Here is a 17062-nt window from a genome sequence, read left to right as displayed (position 1 = left end):
CTGCCACTATGTTATGTTTTTCAATTTTAGATAGTTTATTTTAGATCAACATTGTAAAGCTGATGTTGTCTGAATTATAAAACAGAAATAGAATGGTCTCTGTTTTACCCTCAAGGAGAAAAAAAATAGTATATATTTAAGATTCCAATGCAAACTGATTGGGCTAAGAAAATTTGGAAAATGTAACACCTTTTTCTACCACTGGAAAGTAATGAAGTGTTACCCTCTTTGAAGACTATTATGAATTGTATGACCAAAAAGTAGAAAACACCAGCTAGCTACAAATACATCTTACTCTTCTTTTTTTTTTACTTTTATGTCTTATCACAGCCAGTTTGCTAGTTATGTGTCTAAAGAAATAAAGCTCTTTTCTGCAATTTATAGGATAAAAATAGTCATCTTTGTGAAAGTGTTCTGAGATTTCTGATATTCTTTTTTATTAAAATGTTATTTGCATTTGATAAGAAATGTTCTTCATAATTTTCCTGGCATAACTTCATTGCCACTCAAAACTTACCTACATGACGTTTGTATTTTAAGTAATATTGTAACTGTAGTTCAGGAAATTAGCAGAAATATCCTGAAAATTTCATGCCTTATCTACAAACTTGCCTTTTTGTTCCCTTTAATTTGCAATTACTTAAAAAATTATACCAGAGTCACAACACAGAGTAATGCTTATAATACAAGGAATCTAAAATAGTTATGCAATAAAAATGTGTCTATGTTATAATTACAACTTTGAAAAAATATATATGTGAAGAATAAAGACTAGAAAGTAGTAATAAAAAAATTGGAAGTGGTTGATACTTTCTTAGAGAAAATAAAACCAGTTGGGCTTGTTTTGTTCATGGGAGTCTTGTTTTGACTCCTAATATCTGGAATCTGCCTCTTCTCCATTTGTGAAAACTGGGAAAACACTTATTTCTAGGTTTCTGGCACCACTCTTGTTCTTTGTGAGATATGAAAAGTGATTGAGATTGGTTGTGTGAATAACATCTGTACATTTTTTAGGTACTCTGAGATGTAGTTTAGATTTACTTGGGGACTTAAACTCATTTAGCCACTATCATCCCTGTCCTGGTGTTCCAAGAGCCTCCTACTTTGTCTGGTTATTTTTTCATGCTTATTCCTAAATATCTCCTTTTCACAGTAGCCGGAGGAGATACTTTGAACGTACAAGTCAAATCACATGTCTACTTTGCTATAATACTCCAAAGGCTTTTCACCTCATGCAGTGTGAAGCCTGTGGGGCCCTCCATAGTCAGTTTTATTTCTTGTTGCTCCTTCCCTTGCTCCCTCCATTCTATACACACAGTTCCCCTCTTGCTGTTTCTCACTTAAACATTCTGTCAACTCATTCTGCCCTGCATTTGTTGTTGCTTGGGCCTGCATGGCCTTTCTCCCATGGCTTGTATCCCCCCCTCATTCAAGTCACTGCTAAAATGCCTTCTCAGAAAGGCCCTCACAGATTATCTAAATAGTACCCCTCTATCCTCTTACCTGCTTTATTTTTCTTCAAAATATTATCACTACTGAATATTTATTTGTTGACTGTTTACTCCACTAGAATGTAAGTGCAATCAAACCGCAGATTTGATTCTGTTCACTGTTAAATGCTCAAGGCCTGGAACAGAACCTGGGACATAGGTGCTCAATAAGTGAATTAATTTGAGTAGTCCTTTACTCTGTACTTGGAATTTTTTTGTTTGCTTTATTTCTTTCTAATCAAGGTTTTTCTGTCTTTGTCAAGTTGAATTTCAATCTGGATAAAGAGATGAAACAGAAACTGCTTCTTTTTTTCTCTGCCTTATACAATGGTCCTTTATTTTCCTTATCTTCCCCACTTCCTATGCATCTAGGAAGAGCTCTTATTATTGTCCTCTGAGCATGATTGTCTTCATGAATCTTAGCTCATTTTGGACTTTGACCTTCCAGGCATTCTTTACATAAATCCTTGCTGGTCTTTTGTATATTTCATTTTGGCCATGTGTTTTTTTTACTTGTATGTTTTTTTTAAATTTTTTTTTATTTATTTATGATAGTCATCACAGAGAGAGAGAGAGAGAGAGGCAGAGACATAGGCAGAGGGAGAAGCAGGCTCCATGCACCGGAGCCCGACGTGGGATTCGATCCCGGGTCTTCAGGATCGCACCCTGGGCCAAAGGCAGGCGCCAAACCGCTGTGCGACCCAGGGATCCCTACTTGTATATTTTAAACACATTCTTTTAACATTTGGGTGCTTCATGGGGTTTCTTGTCTATACACACCAACTTAGATATCTTTTCCTTTTCTTTAACTGATTGTACAGTTGAAATTTTTATTTTTATTTTTTCAGGCCTCTGGGACTCAAAACTTTTTTCATGATCTCTAAACATTGGCTTGTATCTGATCTACTTCAACTTTAAAAATATTTTTTTGTTTATTTATTTATTTAGAGCATGAGAGCAAGCAGGGGGAGGGGGCAGAGGAAGAAACAGAGAATCTCAAGCGGACTCCCAACTGAGCATGGAGCCTGACATGGGTCTCCATCTCTTGATTCTGAGATCATGACCTGAGTGGAAATCAAGAGTCGGATGCTTAATCGACTGAGCTACCCAGACACCCCACTCAGAACTTTTGGTATTTTCTTAAACTTTAAACTGTATATCTAATACAACCACAGTTATATTTTTTGGTCATTAGATATTTGAATTTCACATAGGTGGCTTTGAAGATTTTTGTCATTTTTTTACTACCAACTTTTCTTGCTTGTCAGAATTAAGATCTATTTAGTAATTCTCTTATTTCCTTATTTTTTTCATTGTTAATTTCTCTAAAAACATAATTTTTAAGGGACGTCTGGGTAGCTTAGCGGTTGAGTGCTTGCCTTCGGCCCAGGGAGTGATCTTGGAGTCCCGGGACTGAGTCCCACACTGGGCTCCCTGCATGGAGCCAGCTTCTCCCTCTGCCTATGTCTCTCCCTCTCTCTCTTTCTTTCTGTCTCTCATGAATAAATAAAAATCTTACAAACCCCCCCCATAAAACCATACTTTTTAAATTGTTATTTTTTTAATTAAGTAATTTTAAAGATTCCTCACCAAGATAGTTAATAATTACTTTTTGATACTTATTTGAATGAAAAGATAGCTCTGTCTTGGCAATACAGTAAGGTTTATAGGCTTTGTGAATTGCAGTTGAAGGGTTATTATTTTTAAAGATTTTATTTATTCATGAGAGACACAGAGAGTCAAAGACACAGGCAGAGGGAGAAGCAGGCTCTATGCAGGGAGCCTGATGTGGGACTCGATCCCGTGACTCCAGGATCACGCCCCGGGCCAAAGGCAAGGGCTAAACCCCTAAGCCACCCAGAGATCCCTTTGAAAACATTAGATAGGTTTTTGGTTAGACTTCTGACAAGAAATTTGGATAGCTCTAAGGCTACAATCTAGTTTGGATTTATCCTTTGGTCAGTAGAGGTCATCTGTGCCAAAGAAACAAAGCTGTGTGTATGTATGTATGTATGTATTTTCTGGCAGTGACGTTACTATAAAATTGATAGCATAGAAAAAAGAATTTCTTTTTAGTGTTAACACAACTGGTTTATGTCAAGATGGTTTCTGCTTGCTTGAGTTAGAGTTGTAAGTAAATGTGTATATCTGTATATCCTCTGCTTTGAAGTTCTAATAATGGAAAGATACCCAAGGAATGCTATATTCTCTCCCTTTTAGTTCATCCCCAGTTGATCCATATCGCTGTAAACCTGTTAGTCTCCTGTAACTTGTGTAGCTTTTCAAAGTTTCGGAAAAAATATGTATCTTCTGAAGTGCTAAGCTTAACAAATTTTCAAATAGGCTTCACATTTCTAACAAATAATACATGTTATGTAAAGAGTTCTTCTAGAGTTATTTTCTAGAACTTTGAGCAAAGTTTATTTTGCTTGGTCTCCACTAGACTTACCTTTTTCTCTTTAGTTGCCCAAGTCACAGCTTTCCCTTTGTAGTATATAAACTACCTTGGAGTAGTGAGTCTGAGGTATAATACTTAGAAAAAGAGGTGGAAAGGAATGTAGTCAGGGTCCTGGGGATCTAATCTGCATTGCCTGTATGGCAAAGAAAGCTATGGAGGTAAAGCAGACCTTTTCTAATCCAGTGGCAAGTCCTGTTTCCCCAGGGATTGACAGAGATGCCATCATGGGTCTCACCTTGCATGAGGGCACAGAAGTGGTACTGGTGACAAATGGTAGCAACCTGCTGAGGTGTAATGGGTTTAGAGGGCAGAGAATGATTCTGGTAGTAGGACAACCTACCTGGAAGTAGTGCCATTGGCTGCAGAACCCAAGCTGGAGTTCCTTGGGGAACACCTATTATAAGAGTTTACCGAGATATTTGTTTTGCCTATGGCTCATTTGTTCCTTGCCAGAAGTCCACCCATGGGAAGGGTCCTAGTCACTAACCTGGGGAAATGCTATGCGTCAAAGCTTGACCTTTCTGCTGGAAGAAGCACAGTACTGTGAAAATCACAGAGGAAAAGTTTGTTCCTTCTGTTCTGGGCTCTGGTTAGGTCTATTTTTGTGGTGTGGACTATTGGAGGAGCTTCATTCTAAAAGCTTATCCTGCAGTATCTCTTGATGTCCTTGGAAATGACTTTAAGTTGTCGTTCCTTGTTTGGAGTTAATGGGATATTGAAGCGGAAATTGAGCTATATCATCATCTGGCAACTGCAGGGAATCTCTAAGGATTATTTTCACTCCTTTGTTTATTTTATTTTTTATTTTTATTTTTTTCCCAAATCAGTATAGTTTTATTGCATTCTTAAGGTATCACAAATAAGTCTGCAGAATCATCTGGCATCTTGCTGTTTCTGTTGCTGGACAACTGAGATCTTATTCATCAGCCTGCTGAACTGTTCCTTTTTCAGAAACATAGATACCATCCAAAAATTTTCTGATATCCTTGTTTTTAACAGTTGTCACTTGCTGAATCAAAGCAGCTGAGTTCGAAACAAGTTCAATGTCATTTCCTTCAAGAATTAACTAATCTTTTTGGGCTTGAGATACAGAACAAGCAACACCTGGCTTCATCTGAACCCTGTGAATGTATTTTTCACCTAAGAAATTTCAGATTTCAACAAGAGAACCCTTCTCCTGAATAATAGCGTTGATGGGGAAGTGAGCATACACTGATTTCATCTTGTAACGGAAGCCCAGTGTAACACCCTTGATCATGTTCTGTACCTGGCTACTGTTCGCACTACAGATCGTGCAAATGGTAGCCAGTTATTTTCTATTTCCCCACCATTTGTCAACTCGGAGCCTCTTCTTTTTCTTTCCGAGAAGACTGAGTTCTACATTGTTGTGATTGAAGTCCCTTCGCAGTTCCTCTGGGGCCCTTCACGATCACAGTGTGTCCCTTCAGGGTGGTGTCGACATTTTCTGGAATGTCAACAGTCTGATTGCTGAGAATGGTCTTCATTCTCACAATAGATGGGGCAAAGCCACTTTTTGTTTATTTTAAATAAAAAAAAATGCCTTTGAGGTATAGATGGCAGGGTAAAGACACAAGTATACGAATTGCTGCCACTTCACACTGGATTCCTCTGTCACAGCATAAAGTTGTTGCTATTGTTCTATAGCCCTGGGGATTATGTGATTCTTTTGCTTATTGTATTTTTGGGACAATGCTTCTTGCAGTGGCAGAGTCTGACTTATAGTAAATCAAAATGGTCAGGTTTCAGGTTTGTGGAATCCTTATAAAAGTGCACTAAAATTAAAGTTTGTAGAGACAAAATTCTTTTTTACTATACGTAGTTTCTTGAATTGACTTTTTAAAATGACATGTAAGCTAGGGATCTCTGTTCATTTTGGACTGGGGAAAAATAAGAGCAACTTGTACTTTTTTCTGATATAATTGACATTGATCCTTAAGGATTGCTTGGATTAAAGTTAGCCTGTAGTCTGTTTTTGTGTTCTTATCTCTTTCAAAATAGGACTGACCTGAGATTTTTATTTTGTTCGATTTTATTTTATTTTATTTTTAAGTAAGCTCTATGCTCAACATGGGGCTTGAACTCATGACTCTGATATTAGGAGTCACATGTTCCACCGAGTGACCAGCCAGGGACCCCTGAGATTTTCTTTCTTTCTTTTTTTTTTTTTTAAAGATTTTATTTATGAGAGAGAGAGAGAGAGAGAGAGAGAGAGAGAGGGAGGCAGAGACATAGGCAGAGGGAGAAGCAGGGAGCCTGATATGGGGACTCGATTCTGGGTCTCCAGGATCAAGCCCTGGGCTGAAGGTGGGGCTAAACCGCTGAGCCACCCGGTGCTGACCCCCCTGCTGAGATTTTCTAATGTGGAAGTGTTTTATGCCCAATATTGTTGATTTCTGTCTCTGTAAGGGCATTGTACCTCCACTAACATTTTACTCCTTGCTGTTAACACTACTTTTCTTCAAAAGTCTGAATGCCTTCCATATGTATGCCTTCTCTTCCCATTGAGGCAGAGACTTCTTACTACATTATTCGCTCTGTGTTGGTCTTGTCTTTTCTTTTTTCCTTCCTTCCTTCCTTCCTTCCTTCCTTCCTTCCTTCCTTCCTTCCTTCCTTCCTTCCTTCCTTCCTTCCTTCCTTCCTTCCTTCCTTCCTTCCTTCCTCAGTCTCTCATCAGTCTTGTCAAGATCTAAAAAAATTCAGTCTTGGGACACCTGGGTGGCTCAGTGGCTGAGTGTCTGCCTCTGGCTTGGGTCGTGATTCCTGGGTCCTAGAGTCGAGTCCCACGTCAGGCTCCCCACGAGGAGCCTGCCCCTCCCTCTGCCTGTGTCTCTCATGAATAAATAAATAAAATCTTTTAAAAATTCAGTCCTTTTTAAAAAAAATTCAATCTTCAGTTAATTCCATTAGATTCCCATCATGCTCAGTAAAAAGAGAGATGTTGGGAATGGTCGGAGAGGTTGTAGAGGTAGTCATGTTATTTGTTGTACATCTCTTTTCTTTTAAATTGTTGAATGATAGCACTTTGCTTAAGTAAGCACATAGCTAGGAATCCCCTAAACTGCTCAATGATGAGTACCAATTTTGTAATCCAGTGATTTATACCTAGCTTATATCTTAACCAACTTCATGATCCTGTTCCTTTTCTAATGATAGTTCTTTGTGAAAATTTCTTAACTTTTTAGCACTAAATAATGTGGACCTAGAAACAATTATCTTGGGTATTTTTTGATAATTACCCTTTTTTCTCAGAAGAATTATTAAAATACGATTACCATGATGCCATTTTTACATTGGGGGTGAAATTTTAACTTTTCTTCTGCTTGGACAGCTACTGAGGAAATTAAATAATTAAAATGGAAGTGTAAGTAAGAGTGGAGGCATAGTAGAAAAGCCAGATTCCTCTAGCTGTCTCTCTCATACTACTGAAAGTTTATTCTCTTAGAATGACAATGACATCTGGTTGGGTTATTTTTATTAATGGGTATCGATTGGTGAGGGAGAAGAGAGCCAAAAACAGTGAAGTTGAGATTGTCTGGTAGTCATGGAAATGAGGGTTGGTGATAGCTAGTCAGCCCTTTTCAGTTTCTGGAATAAACACTGAACACTCCAGATTGGAATTTGGATATTATGACTTTCATAATAAAAAAGCATTTATTAAATGACTCTGTGTGAAACATGTTCTCTATATAAGAGAGAGTGCTCCTCTGTGGGTGTTTGTGATGTAAAGTGAACAATCATAGAATGAATGAATACTCATTAGGATCAAATATCAAACAGATACTTAGTGTTTACAATGCACGAATGCAGTGGTGCCCAATGATTGGTATGAGGAGAGTTTATTAGAATAATTAGTCTAGCAGTCCAGTGGCTGGACTGCTCCCTTTGCTTCCAGTTACTTGGGAAAGTCTTTGTGAGGAAGGCTAATTTCCAAAATGATTTATATGATGGCAGTTGAAGGATTGGCCAGCTGAGAGAGAGAGATGGACATAGTATATGAGACAACCAAGAGACAAAGATAGAATCATGCACTGGTAAAGAGAATGAAGATGAGATATACTCTTTTTTAAAAGGGTATTTTTATTTTATTTTAAAGGAATTTCTACACCCAACAGGGGGCTTGAACTCAAGACCCTGAGATTGAGAGTCACATACTCCCCTGACTGAGCTGGCCAGGCACTCCAAGGACTAGATAGTGTCTACTGAGGAATTAGTCTATGGAAGAGAAAGGAGAGGTGAGGGTCCTTGAAGTGCAGTGACAGGAATGTGAAACTCAGATTAAGGAGTTGGTTCCTGGTCAACAGGATGAGGTGATACTCCTGCAAAGGTATATGAAAGGACCATGTTAGTGTAGACAGAAAAGAAGTTAAATGTTTTTTAGATGCCTACTCATTTTTAGGAACTGTATGACGCTCATTTAAATATACCTTAGTCTTTTTTTTTTTTTTAAAGATTTTATTTATTCATGAGAGAGAGAGGCAGAGACACAGGCAGAGGGAGAAGTAGGCTCCATGCAGGGAGCCCGATGTGGGACTCCATCCGGGGTCTCCAGGATCACGCTCTGCCCCAAAGGCAGGCACTAAACCGCTGAGCCACCCAGGGATCCCTACCTTAGTCTTAAGAACGTTCAGTTTCAGCATGTCCTGATACATACAAACTTAAATACTTTCTTTTTTTTTATTTTTTAATTTATTTATTTTTATGATAGTCACAGAGAGAGAGAGAGAGAGAGAGAGGCAGAGACACAGGCAGAGGGAGAAGCAGGCTCCATGCACCGGGAGCCCGACGTGGGATTCGATCCCGGGTCTCCAGGATCGCGCCCTGGGCCAAAGGCAGGCGCTAAACCGCTGCGCCACCCAGGGATCCCAATACAAACTTAGATTATTTTTAAGACTTATTGTATTTATGCATTTTAATTTTTTTTTTTAAGATTTTATTTATTTGAGAGGGGGGAGAGAGCACAAGCAAGGATAGGGGCAAGGGAGAGGGAGAAGCAGGCTCCTCACTGTGCAGGACCCTGGGATCATGACTGGAACCCAAAGGCACACACTTAACCAAATGAGCCACCTGGATGCCTGACATTTTAGTTTCTTATCATAAAGTTTGATTTCAAGTAACTACTGTGGCAAAGAAGAAAGTTAAATAAAAATCTGTGGAACATAGTACTCATTATAGGGGAATGCCATTATCTCAAAGACTCAGCCTGGATTTCAAAGCTGTCACTTGGAGCCATATTTCTTGAATTTTTTCCTTTAAGCTCACCAAGCTGGATTGTTTCATTTTAATATCATAAGACATGTATCAGAGAAAAGGAGAAAATGATGCTAGTATGATTATCACTTGGGAGAAGGTTCAGAGAGGTGAACTTTTAATGAGACTTTGGTGTACTTATGATACATTTGTCCAGCAAAATAACTGAAGTGGCTGACCTGACTTATACTGGTTTTTTGATAGCATCTGATTGCAACTCTGTGGGAATTTCTTCAAGTGAAAGGTAATTTATGGAACTTACTGATAAGACCACTTACATTTTAAAAAAGCTTTCTATTGCTTTTAGATATACTCAGGAAAGGCCAAGATGTACTAGGCTTCACTGTTCAGGTTATGCTTACGGTGAAGTTAGTGATGGTGGTACAGCAGTGGATCCGTTCCAAATGACAGGAAAGGGACTATTGTGCCAAGATGGGTGACTCAAGGTGCTTTATTCAGTGATCACTGACACACAAAAAGTGCCACAAAAGAGGTCATAAAAATGATGGTGGAATTTTAAAGATAGATGAGAGTGAGATTTTATCATCTTCATATTTTCTCTTTTTTTCTTTAGAAGTAAGAAAAGAGCTTTTATTTCATCTGAATGTCAAGTCAGAAGTAGTTAGTATTCATCAGACCAAGCTTCTCCCTTCTTGGGTCTAAGAATTTCAAGATCTCAGAAGTTACAGCTGAAGCTTTATCCTCAATTCCAAAGGCCCGGAGGTAAAGCAAGGGGATTTAAAAATCAGCTTAACCTCTGCATTTAGAAAGAAACTGGAGCAAATTATATAACATCTAGCTTGGTATCACTTACAGGAGCACAGGTTACTAAGGCAATAATCAAAATGGTTCTGAAAACCAGTCTTGTCAGATCCATTTCCTTTTCTATGAAAGAGCCAGAGACGAGGATGAAAATAGTTAAGTTTCTCTTTCTTAATTTCAGTAAGCTTTCGATTCTGACACTTGTGACATGCTCACTGATAAGCAGGAAAAGTACCCTTTTCAAAATTTTGTAAAATTACAAAATTTTACTTTTATCTTTCCATATTAATTGCCATCCTTTGTCAACAGATGTGTTTTTAAACGCTGTGACAAATACTGTCTTATTGATATATCATAATTCCTAAACCATTCTTCCACTGAGGGGTCCTTGAATGATTTCTTGTTTTTCACTAATCTAAATAGCATATCTCAGAACGTCTCTATATAGATTATTTTTCTTCTTTCTTCCCTTCCTCCCTCCCTCTTTACTTCTATCCTTCTTTCCTTTTTTAGGGTGTTGAATATTTCTTTACATTCCTAATATTGCCAGTTGGAATTATTGGACAAAAATATGAATAGTAGAGACCCCTGGGTGGCTCAGTCAGTTAAGCATCTGCCTTTGGCTCAGGTCATGATCTCAGGGTCCTGGGATCAAATCCTGAATCTGGCTCCCTGCTCAGCGGGGAGTTCTGCTTCTCCTTTTTGCTCTGCTCCATCCCTCTGCTCATTCTCTTTCTCCCTCTCCCTCTCTCCCTCTTCGCTCCTTCCCCTGCTCTCTCTCAAATAAGTAAATAAAATCTTAAATATGAACAGTTTTATAGTTCTTGTTACATATTACTAATTATTTTTCAGAAAGATTGATTGAACAAATAAATAATGTCACTAAGTCAAAGTCCAGCCCAGGTAACATCAGATTTTATAATTTATGTTTTAAGCAGTAGTACTTGAAATCTAAATGTCTAACTCTAGGGATGCCTGGGTGGCTCAGTGGTTGAGCATCTGCCTTTGGCTCGGGGCGTGATCCCGAGATCCCAGGATTGAGTTCCGCATTGGGTTCTCTGCATGGAGCTTGCTTCTCCTCCCACTTCTTATCTCTCTGCCTCTCTCTCTGTGTCTCTCATGAATAAATAAATAAAATCTTTAAAAAAAAAGCCTAACTGTATTTTCTCATATGATTCCTTTCCTATTTGTATTTCTTTTTTCAATTTGTTTTCTCTCCTTTGACTACTTAGGAGTGATTTTTAGGTGTTGCCCTTACATAATTGTATATTTCTTTTACATTTTTGCATAACGAACCTTTATTACTTTGTTCCAATTTGTTGCATTTCTTTTTGTATTTCTTTTTTTTTTTTAAGATTTTATTCATTCATCCATGAGAGACAGAGAGAGAGAGAGAGAGAGAGAGGCAGAGACACAGGCAGAGGGAGAAGCAGGCTCCATGCAGGGAGCCCGACATGGGACTTGATCCTGGGACTCCAGGATCATGCCCAGGGCCGAAGGCAGGTGCCAAACCGCTAAGCCACTCAGGGATCCCTCCTTTTTATATTTCTTTATTATAGTTTAGTAAACTGATTTTCTGAGATTTTTTTTTTCTGAGATAATTTCTTAATCACCACAAAAGATTAATTTTCTGGTTAATTTTCTTTAAAAATAATCTTAAAGATACACAGATGTGACAAGCAAAGTATGGATCCAGATAGAATTTTCAATACTAATATTCAGTTATTTCAATCATTTTGTAAGTGGTGATTCTTCAACATTGAGTTGCTATTGATTTCTTATCATATATTAAATGAGCAATACCAGATTCTGCTTGTGTGAACTACAGTGGCATCTTACCTAGTCTCCCTGCCTCTAGATAGCTCTTTCCTATTTAACCAGCACAGTGATGCCAGAGAGATCTTTCCAAAACTCAATATGCTCTTGGCACTATTCGTCTTGGACTCATTTAGTGGTTCCATTTTTGTCAGGATAAAGCCTAAACTTCTTAGATGGGAATCTCTGCTCCTGGAGCTTTATATTCCAGGAGAACCCATGATGGGTTGGGTGCTTTTGTCCTCTCGTACTCTACCTACCTTATTCTTAAAAAACAAAAACAAAAACAAAATATGAAGTAGACAAAGTTATTCTCTGTGATTCTAGCTTCTCAATCAAGGGCTTTTCTCCTCACATTCTTACCACGAGAAGGCATCGCTGCTAATGCGTAAATTGCCCTCTCTCTCATCCATTAGCAAAACTTGTTTCATGAAAGGAGCTGAAATGAAACTCTCATTTTTACCTTCTGTAAAAGGAATAGAAGTATTATCCTTCCCAGGGATATTCCATTTGAAAGGCCAGAGAAACCTTAAGGTTGCCTCAAATTGCCTAAAATCAAGCTTTAATATTAGAGCAATTAGCATTTTTCAGTACTGTTAAAACTGAAAAAAAGGAAAAAGGCAGCTTGAAATAGAACCAGTAGGTTATGGTGGGTGTTCCCTCTAGGCCTGAAGTCTGAGGCACTCGGTTTTTAACATAGTAACTGATTTCATGAGGAACCTTGAGACCATTCATACTACTAATTTATTCCCAGTTGTCAACTAGGGAGAGAATTACTGTTTACTACCTTTCTTGGATCTTAGGGAGATTGGGGATCTATTCTGGAGAAGAAGTGCTTTATAAATCTAATAAATGATAAATCAACAAAAATAATTTAAAAAATAATCTTAGAGGATAAACTATACAAAGCTCTGTCATACCTTTTATAAATCCCATTGGGGTATCTGGGTGAATCTGAATTTGTGACTTCATCATTTATGAAGACTTTCTGCTTGGGCTTGAGTTTGAATTGGATTTTGAATGAGAGAAGTAAATGCTCTGATAAATTGAGGTAAGAATTTAGTTTTAGTTCAGTGAAATTTAGTTCAGTGAAAAAGGAAATGAAGATAGTTTCATGGAAGAGTGAGTATGGGGGAGGAAGAAAGTGACTGAATATAGAGACAAAATATTGCAGAAATAAATGAGGTACCTATGATGAGATATATAGAGTGTGTTAAGCAAAATTAACTTTGTAGTGGTCAGAGGAGACCACCAACATGTTCTGAATCTTTAGGAACACCAGAGAGAGACCTGTGTCTGCCTTAAAGTATATTTTCCGCTTAACAGTGAAGGATGAACGTTCTTTTTTTTTTTTTAAGATTTTATTTATTTATTCATGAGATACACACACAGAGGCACAGACACAGGCAGAGGGAGAAGCAGGCTCCATGCAGGGAGCCCGATATGGGACTCGATCCCAGGACTCCAGGATCATGCCCTGGGCCAAAGGCAGATGCTCAACCACTGAGCATCCAGGTGCTCCCTGAACACTCTTTTAAAGAGTCTTTGGCCTTGTGCAACGTAAATATGTGAAGAAAAAAAACACCTTATATTCCCTAAACTAATTTGGTCTGCCTTGAAGGAAAAGATAGGCCCTGCTGGGCAGTTACATATTAATATGGAGTTACTTGGGGGTCTATTAAAGAAGGTTAAGTACTGGAGTTTTCCTAATTGCTTCTTTAATTTCTTCCTCATGGTTTTGTTCTAAATTACAAGTGGAGAATTACTATAATATATGAACCCTTCCCAACCACCATCTCTAGCAAGCTTCATTAATCTTTGGGATACTTGTTTTTGTAAAGAACAGTGACCAAAAAAAAAAAAAAAAAAGAATCCAGATTAACTAATTTTTATTTCTTCCTCTAATTCTTCAAAGCAGACCTTTAAAGTAGGGTGTGTATTTGAAACAGAGTTAAGATTTATTAGTAATTGAAAAAAAAAATATATTAGTAATTGAAAGCTTCTGTTATACTTAAGAATGCCTTTTAATTTTTAAAAAAGATATTATTTATTCATGAAAGATACAGAGTGAGAGGTAGAGACGTAGGCAAGGAGAGATTCAGGCTCCTCTCAGGGAGCCCAGTTTGGGACTCGATCCCCAGACCCAGGATCATGCCCTGAGCCAAAGGAGATACTCAACCACTGAGCCACCCAGGCATCCCTAATTTAAATTTTTTGAGAAAGAGAGTATGTGCACACAGGTGGTGGGGTACGGTGGGAGAGGTAGAGAAAGAATCTTAAGCCAGCTCCATACCCAGCACAGAGCTCAACAAAGGACTTGATCCCATGACCCTGAGGTCATGACCTCAGCCAGAATCAAGAGTTGGATGCTCAACCAACTGAGCCACTCAGGCACCTTGCCTTTTAATTTTGGTATTTGGAACAAATGTATCTTGGGCAAAGCTGCTGGAACCTTCCATTATATCTATACCGTCCTTCCTTTCACCCCCTTGGCCACCACAAGTCCCCAGCCTTTGTGAATACTAAGGCCTTGCTGGACTATCCCTGTGGAATTGGATACAGAGAAGACAGTCCCATAACCAGAAGGGATTGAAGAGAGATCTCAGTCTTGACTTGGTACTCTCAAAGAGTATTAAATAAAATCTAAGTTACCCATAGCAATGCTTCTCATAATCCTCTTTATTTTCTTCAATTCTTTCATGTTAGGGCTGCTCAGCAACCCCTCTCTCACTAAAAGACTGAGCTCTTTCTGGTACCCCAACCTGATTTCTTTTGGGTTCAGGTATCTTCCCTATCTCTTAATTAGATGGGCAGATTTAGTATTCCTGGCTTCTTTTCTTATTTTTCTCTATTCCTTTCCCATTACTTAACTCTCTACAAGAAACATGAGTTCAGAAACTGTCAGAGCATGCAAGAATTCTTCCTTCTTTCCTCTTGGCTTTCCAGTCTTGCCTTTTTCCACTCATTCTCTTGATTCTGAATCACAGTTAAGTCCTGGGAAACTGAACAGTGCAGAAGAGAACTTTCCTTAAAGGGCTGTGCAGGGCTGAGGGGATAAGTGGAATGGGTGATTAATAAAACACATTTTAGTTATCCCTTCCCTCTCCCATGATGGGTGCATTCACACCTTAATAAGTTATATTGTGGTTGGATAATAAGGTTGCTTTGAGGAATTAAGAATTCTATTTTCTGGGTCCAAGGGAGGAAGGATACAGAAGAGAGCAATAACCAGCAGCAAGGGAGGAGAAATTGTAAAGGAGATAATGCTGATCTGTTCTCCCTCTCTCCCACCCCTAATCAGTTGCAAACAACTGGTCTTTTTAAAAATTAAATTTTAACTCCTTAGCTGGTTAATGAAAGTCCGTTTTGCTGGTAGTATCATACCTAACTGGGACATTCAGATCATCTGGTTGTTTTAGGCCATAGTCAGGGTGCAAGCTCTGACAGTTGTTAAACTAAAGAAATATATTTTGAAACATTGCTCCATATATCCTAATAAGTCATCTATCTTCCTCTTCCTTACCCTTGTTACTTCCTCTGGTTAGCACATATCTTTTAGCCTCTTTCATATTAAAGAAGGCTAGCAATAAGATACGGGTGATGGGACAAGGCCTGAATTATCAATAAATAGTAGCTTGGATTTCAGTGTTCCTAGTAGCTGCTTTGATCAATCAGTAATTATTAGCATAACCCAGAGAGGGAAATACCCTGTCTTGCTGTACTTGGTGCACCTTTGCATCCTGTTGATTGCCTCGGAACCTTTCCATCTGTTCCTTATTCAACTGACTCTTAAGTTTGAAGCTCCCTGAAACTGCGCTTGCCTTCACAGCAGTTTTTTTCCTACAAATGTCTAAGACTTAGCTTCCCTCTGATCTTGTTTCTCTGATCTGACTCCATCTGCTTTCTAGCCTTTGAGAAATTCTCAAAATTTGTGATCACTTAGCACTCTTTCTTGCTTTCGCTGATATTCTGAAATTATTCTTTTAAAGTATTTTCTTTCGTTTCATTGAATTAAAGATATAAAGGGGTATAGGTGTGCAGTCTGTCATCTCAATCCAGTCTTAGCTTTCATTATTTTACATATATACATCTGCAGTTTTGTGTAATATCACCTTTCAATATGTGGTTTGACTTAAAACCTTATTAAGTATCTGGACATTATTTATAGTTTTGTGAGGAAGAAACATATCTTCAGCTCAACTATATTAAAAAGTATAGAGTACATTAAGTTTATTTTGTAAGTCAATCCCAGATTTAAAAGAATTAAAATTCAATGTGACATAAATGTCTGAGTAGTGCAGATGACTACAATTTTTATGGAGATAAAAGCTGATGTTGATTACTGGTTTATATTACATGTGACACATATATAGTTTTGATATATCTGTGGGGAAAATACATTGCATTTGTATAATTTGACTTATGTTCCATTATTTTGTGTTTTATAAACATTGTAACACAAGTATTTTTCAAAGAAGGAGAGCAGAGTTCAAACTGGTAGAGTCTAAGCCAAATACAGGCTATGCTCATGTTTTATTTGACTCTCATAATATTAGTTGTCTTAGTGTTTTTTGTTTTTGTTCTTTTAAGATTGAATTAATTGCCAATGTGTGAAAGTCAAGATATTTCACAAACCGATCCTAACTTTCAGATTCTTTTGAAAAAACCGAAGATTAGGCAACATTGGATCTACATTGCTCTCTGTGGCAGTAGATGACTGGAGCTGAGTAGTGGCCTTGTTAGGTAATAATTCGTCATTCCTATAAGTGAGGAGTCCCATCATTCCCTGCTCATCATTCCCATCAGCTTTTTTTTAAGTTGTTTTTTACTAATCTTGTGAGCATTTGACTTTGTGACTCTTACTATATACTAGTCTTTACAACCGTTATTTTAAATTATTATGAAATAGCTACAGAGTAGGACTATAATTCTCAGGTTTTATTTAATATATGAAATTTTGTGATTTTTCAACTTTGTAAACATATTTTTCCATATAGACATTATAACCTAGAAGCAGAAGTGTAGTCAGAAAAATAGGGATGGGTAACATGGCTCTTGAAAATATGCAAAATACCTTCATGATAAAAAAAGGTAAGTTGAAATTAGAGGAGCCAGTTAAGATGTCAGAAAAAAAGCTAGCTTGCCACCCACAGGGTCTCACAGTTTCCCTATGGGGGTCACATCAGGTCTGATATTTTTTTAAAAGTGAATAATTTAATTATCAAATGAATTATTTAAAATTTTTTACTTATTTGAGAGAAAGATAGCA

General features: G+C 37.8%; 1 protein-coding gene and 1 pseudogene across 3 annotated transcripts in view; one reads left to right on the top strand and one right to left on the bottom strand.

The window, feature by feature from the left end:
• FRMD5 (FERM domain containing 5) overlaps positions 1-17062 on the top strand; it is a 312961-nt gene that overhangs the window by 61284 nt on the left and 234615 nt on the right. The window lies entirely within an intron of this gene.
• On the bottom strand, positions 4865-5453 carry LOC129504261 (60S ribosomal protein L9-like; annotated as a pseudogene).

Source organism: Nyctereutes procyonoides, unplaced genomic scaffold, assembly GCF_905146905.1.
Source record: "Nyctereutes procyonoides isolate TBG_1078 unplaced genomic scaffold, NYPRO_anot_genome, whole genome shotgun sequence".
NCBI classification, from domain to species: domain Eukaryota; kingdom Metazoa; phylum Chordata; class Mammalia; order Carnivora; family Canidae; genus Nyctereutes; species Nyctereutes procyonoides.
The sequence above is the reverse complement of the archived record's forward strand: the minus strand, read 5'-3'. Positions and strand labels throughout refer to the sequence as shown.